Here is a 12,271-nt window from a genome sequence, read left to right on the forward strand (position 1 = left end):
AATGTACAAACACCTCGCCCTCCAATTTTCAATCGTCTTGGGGATGGAGGCCCACATGTCCAGACTGGTACTAGCATAAACACAAAGAAGAAGGAATCAACATCTCGCACGTCGGTCTGGCGTAGAATTAAGCATACAGACGTAAAGAGTTGCCATGGTAAGGAGTTTCCTTGCGAGGTAAAGGGAGAAAGAGAAATTCGTAGCAATGTTCCTTCCCGAATGAAAAGAAAAACTTTTGTTACTCTCAATACAAGTCAAGGTTCCTTGAAGGTGAAAAGACATGATGTTATACTAACTAATCCTGAAAAGGAAGACTCAAAACAAAGAGAAGGTGAAATCTCATGTCATCACATCACCATTTTTGAGGAATTAGAGATTGAAATCCCTGAAGAAGACGCGGAAGATGTCCCACAGAGTCTAGAGGATGGTGGCCAATCTATTGTAGATGAGCTGAAAGAGGTAAACCTTGGTACAATAGAAGAACCATGCCCAACTTTCATTAGTGCATCTCTCTCTAGTGAAAAGGAGGGTAAGTACATGAGTTTGCTTACAGAGTATAAGGACATTTTTGCTTCGTCGTACAAGGAGATGTCAGGACTTAATCCAAAGGTAGCAGTCCATCATCTCGCAATTAAACAAGAGTATCGATCGATTAAGCAAGCACAATGACGTTTTCGACTAGAGCTTATTCCCCAGATCGAGGTTGAAGTCAATAAGTTGATTGAAGCAGGATTTATTCGCTAGGTCAAATATTCAACATGGATAAAAAACATTGTCCCTATCAGAAAAAAGAACGGGCAGCTTCACATTTGTGTAGACTTTTGTGACCTGAATAATGCATGTCCTAAAGATGATTTTCCTTTACCCATCACAGAAATCATGGTTGATGTAACCACTGGACATGAGGCATTGTCCTTTATGGATGGGTCCTCTGGATATAATCAAATACGAATGGCCCTTTCAGATGAAGAAGTGACATTTTTCAGGACCCCAAAGGGAATATATTGTTACAAGATGATGCCCTTTGGATTAAAAAATGTGGTGCCACTTATCAATGTGCTATGCAAAAAGTGTTTGACGATATGCAACATAAGTATGTCAAGTGCTACGTTGATGACTTTGTGGTCAAATCCAAGAGACGACAAGACCATTTGAAGGATCTAAAAGTGTGATCGACCACTTGCGAAAATATTAGTTGAGGATGAACCCTCTTAAATGCACGTTCGGTGTAACTTCAGGAAAGTTTCTTGGCTTCATTGTAAGACATCGAAGGATCGAGATAGACCAGTCCAAGATTGATGTGATTCAGAAGATGCCAAGGCCAAAGAGTTTGCATGACCTAAGAAGTCTCCAGGGACGATTGGCCTACACTCGAAGGTTCATCTCCAACCTGGCTGGTCGGTGCCAACCTTTTCAAAAGTTGATGAGAAAAGGAGAAAATTTTGTGTGGGATAAGGCTTGTCAGAATGCTTTTGATAGCATAAACAAATACTTGCTCAATCCCCCAGTATTAGGAGCTCCAATACCTGGCAAGCCATTAATATTGTACATTGCTGCACAAGAAAGGTCTCTAGGCGCATTGTTGGCGCAAGAGAAGGAGAAGGGAAAGGAACGTGCTCTCTACTATCTAAGCAGAACTTTAGTTGGGGCCGAAGTTAACTATTCTTCCATTAAGAAAATGTGCCTTGCACTTTTCTTTGTCATCGATAAGTTGAGACATTATATGCAGGCCTTCACGGTTCATCTAATAGCAAAGGCAGACCCTATAAAGTACGTTCTATCTAGGCCGATTATCTCTGGACGCTTAGCCAAATGGGCGATTCTACTCCAGCAATACGACATTGTCTATATTTCCCAAAAGGCGATAAAAGGACAAGCGTTGACAGATTTGTTGGCGGACCACCCAATTCCTTCATATTGGAAGTTATGTGAAGACTTGCCAGATGATGAAGTTTTCTTCACAGAAGTTATGGAACCTTGGACTATGTATTTTGATGGCACAGTGCGAAGAAGTGGTGCGGGGGCAGGCATCATCCTCAATTCTCCTGAGAAATATATGTTGCCTTATAGTTTTGCGCTCGCTGAACTGTGCTCAAACAATGTGGCTGAGTGTCAGGCCTTGACAATTGGCCTTCAAATGGCATTAGAGATTGGAGTATCACTCATAGAAATTTACGATGATTTAAAGTTGATAATCAATCAGCTATCGCTTTAGTATGATGTGAAACATGAAGACTTGAAGCCATACTTCACTTATGCTCGACAATTAATGGAAAGGTTAGACAGTGTGATGCTGGAGCATGTCCCTAGAATAGAAAACAAGAGAGCAGACGCATTGGTAAATTTGGCCACTGCCTTGGTGATGCCAGATAACGTAGCTCTAAATATACCACTTTGTCAACGATGGATTATGCCTCCAATTTTGCCTGAATGTCAGGAAGCGAATGTAACGACATCCCATTTGATTGATGAAGAAGATTGGCGCCAACCTATCATAGAGTATCTTGAGCATGGAAAGCTTCCAAAGGATTCTCGTCATAAAACTAAGGTACGAAGAAGGGCCACACGCTTTATTTATTACAAAGGAGCCTTATATCGTCGTTCTCTTGAAGGACTCTTTCTTCGATGTCCCGGAAAGAAAGAGTCGATAAAAGCTCTAAATGAAGCACAGCAGGTGTTTGTAGAGCACATCAATCGGGACTGAAGCTTCAATTTCAGTTGAAAAGAATGGGCTATTATTGGCCTAAGATGGTTTAAGATTCAATAGACTATGCAAAGAAGTGTGAAGCTTGTCAATACCATGCAAACTTCATACATCAACCTCTAAAGCCTCTACATCCAACCGTGGCTTCTTGGTCGTTTGAGGCTTGGGGACTTGATCTGGTTGGGCCTATTACACTGAAATCATCAGCAGGACATTCTTATATCCTTGTGGCAACAGATTATTTCTCAAAGTGGGCTGAGGCCATTCCTTTGAGAGAGGCCAAGAAAGAGAACGTGGCGAACTTCATTCGTAACCATATTATCTATCGATATGGTATTCCTCACTGGATCATGACAGATAATGGAAGGAAATTCTCCAATAGCATGATAGATAAATTATGTGAAAAATTCAAGTTCAAACAATACAAGTCATCTATGTATAATGCAGCTGCGAATGGCCAAGGCGAAGCATTCAATAAAACGTTATGCAATCTTCTGAAGGAAATTGTCTCCAAGTCGAAGAGGGATTGGCAAGAAAGAATCGATGAAGCATTGTAGGCTTATTAAACCACTCATCGCTTAAGAATGGCAGTGCAATAGGGGTTGACTACTGAAAACAATGTCAAGTTACGTCTTCAAGAGTAGAAGCACTTGATGAAGAGCGATTAGAAGCTCAACAAGCATTGGAATGTTATCAAGCGAGAATGTCTAAAGCTTTTGATAAACACGTCAAACCTCGCTCCTTTCTGGTTGGTGAGCTAGTACTGGCTATAAGAAGACCAATCATCACAACAAGACATACAGGAAATAAGTTCACATCTAAATGGGATGGACCTTACATTGTAAAAGAAGTGTACACAAATGGCGCATACAAGATTGTTGATCGAGACAAATTAAAAATTGGTCCAATCAACGGCAAGTTTCTTAAGAACTTTTATGCTTAACATCATTATCCAGTAAAAAATATTGAACTACGTTATGACTTGATCCCTATATTATAAAGGGTACGTAGGCAGCTTAAGGGAAACTTTAAGTTCAGTCACACGTAAAAAAAAAATCATGTTTCATCGTCATCTCATATGTAAAAAATTTGCAAAATAAATGTAAATGTAGCCACACTATCATAAAAAAAAATCTTTTGCATTATCATTCAACAATTTTTATTTACAAGGATTGCAACAAAAGAAAAAGGGCCAAAGGGGGGGCATAAATCAAAGTTTCCACTTGAAGTTCTTAAATTCTTCTCGTGCAACTTCCATGCTCTTGCGAACCGTAGCCAGGGCCTCAATCGCTTCTTCAGTAATAGTAGGGGTGCCTTCAAGAGTGTTAACTTCATCCTGAAGCTTGGCAACTTCTAGTTCTTACTAATCTATGGCCTTTGTTTTCTCGCAAGATAAGATTGATAGTTGTTCAGATTCAGCATTTATGCTCTGAAGTCTCCTCTCCAGTTCCTTCTTTTCTAAAGATAACTACGTGGCTCTTTCTTGAATAACTTTGGCATCCTCTCGTAGTTGTTCCATCAAAGTTAAAGCTTCCTCAATGGCAGAGGTATTCTCATCTAATTGACGAGCTTTATCTATTGACAATAACTGTGCAGAATATGAAGATTGCACATCGTTGAAATTGTCTACCCTCTTAAGATAACTATTTAGATACTCTTCAAGAGGAGTCAAGCCATCTGCATGGATCTTCTCAATCCCCGAGAGAACTATTGCTATTTCTGGTCTAAGTCTTGGGATATATTCAAAAAGAGTTTGCATGATCTTATCTTGTATATCCTCCCACATACATAAGTCTATTTTCTTGAAGAAGTTTGAAACCACCTTTTCACCAACCCATTGAGAAGGTTCAGGGTTTCTCGTAATCTGTCTATTAGAAGCGTCTAAAGGCGATTCAGAATACTTAAGAGAAGCATGTGCCGAGCTAACCTTCTGTAAGGGTTCTTTAGGACAGGCATCTAATTTGGATGGAGGACTCCCAATGCTTTTTCCTCCCATTGTCATCTTGCTTCGACGAATCTCCTCGAAAAGAGCAGATGGACGTAAGGATTGTTCGGCTGGTTTAGAGACGGGAGTCTTCGAGGTACCAACTCTCTCAATGGTTGAATCAACTACATGAGGTCCCGCCAAAGATTCATCATTGTCTAGTTCTACGAGGCCTTCAAGATGAGCGTTCAAAGGCGACTGCAGAAGTAAACAACTAATAAGTCATTTGTGAAGAAGAACAAAAAAAATTTAAGAAAGGAAAATGTGCAAACCAGTGGTGGAACATTAGGGACTCCCAAAGCACTTGAACCCCTTCCGTCGCGATCATCACTGATACCTTTGCTTTCTTCAAAGATCTTTTCCAATGACAATCACTTTTGCTGCTATCACTCTCATCTTTATGCTCATTTATCTCCTCTTTAAGAGTAGCAGCCATCGCCTCAACCAGACGAATTTCTTTACCACTCAGGTTGCTTCCTCGGTTCTTAGGTAGTTTGGGTTGTGAAGGAGGAGGAATGACACTACTCACCAAATGATGTATGTTATCCTTAAGATAGGTCTCGAGCCTCATGGCCCACCAGTCTGTGAATTGATGTGTCACATGCTTGCAAGGCTCTAACGAACGGTCGGGCAAGTATAACTCAAATAAAGTATTACGCCTCGTACTTATCCTCTAGTGGTGTAACATATTATCTGGTGTGATCGCAGGTGGCATGCCTCCTATATCATTAGAGATATCCTGGTAAAAGCCAAATTGTCGTCCATATCAATACGGACTATATGATGTTATGATCCAAGTATTTCCACACTGAGAGGACAAATAGCAAGAACGCATGCTCACAAAATAAGAAGTCTGCAGAAATGATGAATCATGGGTATCAACCATGCGTTTGTGTTTATTCCTGTTTGGGAGGTTAGCGTGCCACTAAATTCTTGCACCATTATGGATCAGTTCTCGCGCCTCATATTCGCCAAAATAAATAGATCCGTCTTCGCTGAAAAAATTAGTCATTTTGGGACCTCGAACTACTGTGGGAAGTGGATAATGTGTACCAAAATAATGGGCTAATCAGCCATGGACATAATGCATAGGAAATGAAAGTCCATGCGTCCTATCGGATTGGAGGCTTTGGTTATCAAACCTAGCCCATGATATATGTTCGCTAAAGCTGGAACTGCAAGACTATAAATAGCATCAGTGGTCATTAAGCTTGCAGCCATAAATACTCCAGGACGAAGAAATGATCCTTTCTGTGGAAATACAAAAAGGCATAATCAGCAAGATAAAAAGGCAGCTAAATACGTTTCATCCTTTAGATCGTTCCTAATTCTGAATTCTGCAAATAACAGGTTCTCTCTAGAGGACCAGTCACAAGCCTGGATCTTCGAACCATCAGGATTCTGGGTAGATTTGAAGCGTGACACCTTCTTTTGTTTTCGTGTGGTTGACTTATCTAGCTTATGGACCCAAGGTATCAAAACGAAATCCAAGAGCTAATAGTCATTTGGGAGTCGTTCTTAGAGGATGTCATGTGATCCTTCCTCTACGTACAACTATTGAATAATACGCCTGGAAAGATATTGACAGGATGTCGAAAGATCTCGCGAGGAGGTCAATTCCTTAAAATAAAGGATCCTTCCCTTGTAGAGATCTCCCTTAATGGGAAGACCCCCAAAGGACCATAGGTCCCACAAAGAAATGGATAACTCGCCCGCTATAGTATGAAGAGTATTAGTCGAAGGACACCATGCTTCACAAAATGCTCGAACAACATCACTATTACGATCGTAAGTGTACAAAGAGGTTGTTACGGCACCATATAAACGAGAACTATAAAGAAGTCGCGCATTTCGACCAACTACAAGCTCTAGCTGCCCAATAGCAGTTAGTAAAGCAGAACTCTCCAGGGACCTTGGTCATAGCACCCCAACGTGTTTGGCCTTCAATTAAACGTTGTCCGAGGGTAAGAGCTCTATCAGAATTAGGAGCCTTGTTATGGATAGAAGACTGTATGACCCATGCAGTTTTTCCCATGGATAAAGGTATCTCCACAGACAATCTGGGAAGAATTAAATTGTTGTCTAAACATGGCCAACGATTTGCAAAAGAGCCAGTCCATGGCTTCTCCACAAGGAAATTAAGTTCATCTTCTCTTGGTTGATTTCTATCTGAAGAAACTACAAGGTGTCGAACTCCAGACAAGAATCGTTTTGTGAAGTAAACCATCGTTCTACAAAAGAAGATCAATAGAAGCAAGTTAGTGTGCTGATAACGTGGTCTTGGAACAAAGGATATATGAAAGTAAAAGTGGACGGAGGAGGACGTCATGATAGAGTTGCATGTCTATCATGAACAAACTCTAAAAAGCAAGAGGGCATTATGATAGAGTTGCATGTCTATCATGAACAAACCCTAAGAAGCAAGAAGGCGTCATGATAGAGTTGCGTGTCTATCATGAACAAACCCTAAGAAGCAAGAGGGCATCATGATAAAGTGGCATGTCTATTATGAACAAACCCTAAGAAGTAGGAGGGCGTCATGATAGAGTTTCATGTCTATCATGAACAAATCCTAAGATGCAAGAGGGTGTCATGATAGAGTGGCATGTCTATCATGAACAAACCCTAAGAAGCAAGAGGGTGTCATGATAGAGTTGTGTGTCTATTGTGAACAAACCCTAAGAAGCAAGAGGACGTCATGATAGAGTGGCATGTCTATCATGAACAAAACTTAAGAAGCAGGAGGGCGTCATGATAGAGTTGCGTGTCTATCATGAACAAACCCTAAGAAGCAAGAGGGCATCATGATAGAGATGCATGTTTATCATGAACAAACCCCAGAAGTTGACGGTCAAAGAAGTAGGACGTCGAGAAGACTATAACCTCATATATACTTGCATGGGACCTTCAAAGGTTTAAAAAACAAGAAGAAGAAAAAAAAAGAAAGAGAAGTTGTTTCTCTCGTACCTTTGTTTTGCTTGATGAGTAAAGAATGATCAATGAATGAGTCTATTTATAAGGCTAATAAGTCCAATTCCTAAGAGGATTTGGAATTATTAAATAATAAAATAAAATTAAAAGTGAATTATCTTATGTAATTTTATCTTGGAATAAAATCTCGGATTTCACTTTTGAGATATTTAAACATATTTTAATAATTTAATTTTTTTAAATAAAATTAAAAGTAAATTATCTTATGTTATTTTATCTTGAAATAAAATCTCGGATTTCACTTTTGAGATATTTAAACATATTTTAATGACTTTATTTTTTAAAAAAATTAAATTAAAATTCAATTAACTTATGTTATTCTTGGAATAAAATCTCGAGTTCCACTTTTTGAGATAATTAAGCATATTTGAATATTTCAAAGTTTAGATTTTACCCAAAATTAAATTTTAAATTTAGATTTTATCTCCATCTGTTTTATCTTAAATTTAAATTGGAGCCATAAATCTAACTTTATCCCAAGATTGAGATTTCATATTTATCTCAAAATTAAATTTGGTCATTTTATCCCAATATTAAAATTGGTCAGCATCTAAGGTCAAATTAGGGTATGCTAGAAATCTCATATTTGTCTCAAATTAAAATATGGTTCCAAATTTTATAAAAAAATCATCAAATTTTTATCCTCAAAACAAAACTAAGTTAGGAATAAAGCCTTAAACTTTTCTCAAATTAAGGATTGGTCATATCCCAACCCTTATTTCAAATTTAAATCAAACTCATGTACTAAATTCATAGTTTGATTAATTGGATATGTCAAATTGAGCAAAAAAAAAAGTTCGTATTTGGACTTTAAATTTATCTTTTCGAGATTCATCCACCCATACATGTGCATAAATCTATGGGCATTTGTTGAATAAGAAATTTTGGAACCAATCACAAATTGCCACATCATTTACTAAAATAGTTGTATTTGAGATTAACTAAAAATTGGCATGTGTCCCAAATTAAATTTAAAGACAAAAATTGGACAATTCTAATAATGTCATGTGTCTTTATTATGGCAATTGGATCAAATTAATTATTTTGGTTCAATTAAATATTATTTACTTAGCTAAAATTCAATTGAGCCCAAAAATAAACTTAATTTAGCCCAAAATAAAATATGACCCAAATCCATGTGATTGAGTCCATGGGTATGGTCCATGGACCAAATCAGGCTCAAGTCCATAAAAGCCCACCAGGGAAGGGCTCAAGTCCATAAAAGTCTACCAGATAACTCTATAAATAGAGAAGTTCTCTTCATTTGTAGGGAGGCAAATTTTTTACTTCAAAAGGTCTAGAGAGAATTCTCTCAAGAGATAGAAGACTTCTCAACTCCTAAAGTCGAACACCCTTGAAGATTAAAGCTCACTTTAAGAACACCCTCAAAAATTAAAGCTTTTTTTAAGATACAAGACTCCAACTTTAAAAACATCCTCAAAGGTTGAAGCTCCTTTAAAGATACAAGCTTTCTTCCAAGACTCCAACTTCAAGAACATCACGTGCTTCGCTTCCTTAAATCAAGCATAAGCATCCAGCCAAGAGAGATTCAGAGGATCAAATTCTAGAGATCGAACCACATTGCATCAAATCAATATAAATACAACATCAACATAAGTTCAACTTCACGAACCAAATTTCTCTAGAAATCTCGTGTGAACAAATATTTTAGTTTAATTTGATTTAATTAAATTAATTAAATTAAAACTATAGGTTATGCGATAGATATTCATTTAAATATGATTTAAATGAAATATTAATTAAATATGATTTAATTAATTATTAAATTAATTAATTATTTAATTTAATTAATTAATTAATTTAATATATATTAATTTAATATTTATTTATTAAATTAATAGGGAACGTAGGTGGTTTTTCACGTTCCCATTTATTCTCTCAACTTCCCACTTCTTCCATTTGAAGAAGATGGAATTTTTGCGCAACAAAACAGAAGGTGATTCTGCGACTCTCTCTTATTCTCTTTAAAAAAAATTCTGTAAAGAAATTCCCTTAGTCCAATTTGATTCCCATAAACCATCTCAATCAGAGAATAGGAAGGTTTGCAAGTGGTGGTGCCCCAAGTTCGTGTTTGATAGATTCAGAGTCGTCAACGAGAGTAAGTTCTTCTTCTCTGTATTTTTTTTAAAGCATGTTTAGCCATGGAAATTCATTGGTATTTTTTAAGGTTCCAATTAAAATTGTGTCTCTGTATTTCTTCCGCTGTAAAGGGCTTTTTATCCCTTCAATTATGATATATATTTATTGGCATAGATACATGAAGGTACTCAAAGCATATGTTAGCTAGGAATCGAGCAAGACCAGAATGGTGTACTGCTGAAGGTTATTTAGCATATGAATATGTAAACTTTTCCAGTGGATTTTTTAATGAGTCGCCAGAATTCTTTCATAAAGAATGTCGTTATGAAGAATTGGAGAATAATGTCATTCTTGAAGGTCATCCAATATCAACAGGGATATCGATTATAATGGATGATAATGACTTAAAGAATGAACGTAGATATATGCTATTAAACACTACAGAGATTGAACCGTTTGTTGAGTATGTATTTGAAGTTGAAGCCTAAGATTATTACTTTTTTCTTATTGTATAATACACATGTAACCCAATAATTTTATAGGATGCATATGAATGAGCTACTTACGTCGAATAGAAGACTTGTTACAGATAGTAGCTTGTTGTAGAAAACACACTCTGATGAGTTTCCATCATGGTTGAAATCAAAGGTAGATTATTTCTTTTATGCCTTAGTTGATAAGCTCTAAAATAATAAGCTACTAAAAGCAACTAAATCATTGGATTTGACAAATTAAAACGGAATCATCTAACACTAATGAATCGAAGTTAGTAAAGTGGCTTGCAAATAGACCTAGAAAATCTACAGTATCTTTCACTGGTTTTATTGTTAATAGTCAAAGATTCCATGTCAAGATTAATATTGAAAGATCAACACAAAACAGTGGTGTATCTTTTCAAGTAAAAAAATTATGCAAATCAAGTTCTAGAGATGAAGCTGAAGTTGTTGATATGGTTTCTTATTATGGTGTGCTAACCAAGATTATTTTGTTAGACTATTATGTACATCAAATTCCTCTGTTTAGATGTGTTTGGGTACAAGTTTCAAATGGAGAGTTGAAGATGGTTTTACGCTTGTCAATTTACATCAAAGCCAACATCAATTTAGTAAGGAGTCGTTTATACTTGCATCGCAAGCTAAGCAAGTATTTTACTCAAGTGAGAATGAGACATCCTATTGGTATGTTGTATTGAAGGTGTCATCTAGAAGATTTCATGATTTGGAGATTTATGATGGAGAGTATGATGCATTTATTAGTGAAAGTAATTCTACTCCATTCAAGAACGTTGATGAATATAATGAAGAATGTAGTCATGCAAGAGATGATTGCGAAGGACTCTTGATTTGAAATTTACATATTTGAACTTACACCCCGTATGGTTATTATTTTCCTCAACCAAAACTATATTGGGAACCATAACCTAAGTCCCTAACTAGGGTTTCAATTAAACTGAGCCAGCTAATTATCAATTCAAGAATAGATTTCTACATTTAGTTGGGAATCTAGGGTGTTGATTAAAGAGTAATTGGATGGAATGGAAAAATTAGACGTAATTAATAAGTTTTACAACAAATTTCCTGACACGTGTCTTTTTCATTCCCACTTTGCCTCTGATTCTTTAGTGGTATGTTATGATTTTCACATACACTGTATTTTTAATGTATCATACATTTCTAAGGCCACCGGATTTTTGAAACACTGTGTATTTTTCAAACTTGGATATTATGTTAGATCCTAACCGAATCTAAGATTTATTCTTACAATATTATTGAACCAAATTTTTCTTATGAATCTCTATCCATAATATCTCCAATTACTTATCCTAATCGAACTTTTATATCTAATAAATATTTATTTAATAAAATTACATCCTAATTTAACCTCTTATTTTTAATAAATTTTTATATATTATTTTCTAAAATTTTTTAAATATACATTTAACTAATCCAGAATATTTATTTTTCTAAGATTTCAAAAAAGTGTAGGTTTAATAAAGTTTCCAAAATATTTTATTTATTTTTATTATTTTAATCCTATATTAAACTAATTATATCTATCTTTAACGAACTTTTTATTCAATTTTTTCGGAAATATCAAAATACTTCATTAGTAAACTTCATAAAACGGTATATATTTGGTTGTTATATTAGATTCAGTTTCATTTATCTAAAATATGAAAAGAATTTTTTTCAATCCATCTAAACGTTTTGACTAGTTTGGAAATCGTCATATTTCTTAAATAAAATTCAAACTCTTAACAAAGTTTTTGTATTTTCCCGTTATAAAGAAAAGAAGGTTTTCAAACCGTGATTTTGCAAAAAAACGATGACAAAATGTTTCCATTAGATTATAGATAAAAGAGAATAGAAGAATTTCAAACTTTGATTTTGCAAAAAACGACAAATGACAGAGAGGCGGAGTATAGTATATGTCATCGCCACTGGTTTTTAACACCAATGGCTATGTGGATGTATGCTTTTAGGAGGTTAGCT

Source organism: Cucumis melo, chromosome 3 (assembly GCF_025177605.1).
Source record: "Cucumis melo cultivar AY chromosome 3, USDA_Cmelo_AY_1.0, whole genome shotgun sequence".
Taxonomy (NCBI): Eukaryota; Viridiplantae; Streptophyta; class Magnoliopsida; order Cucurbitales; family Cucurbitaceae; genus Cucumis; species Cucumis melo.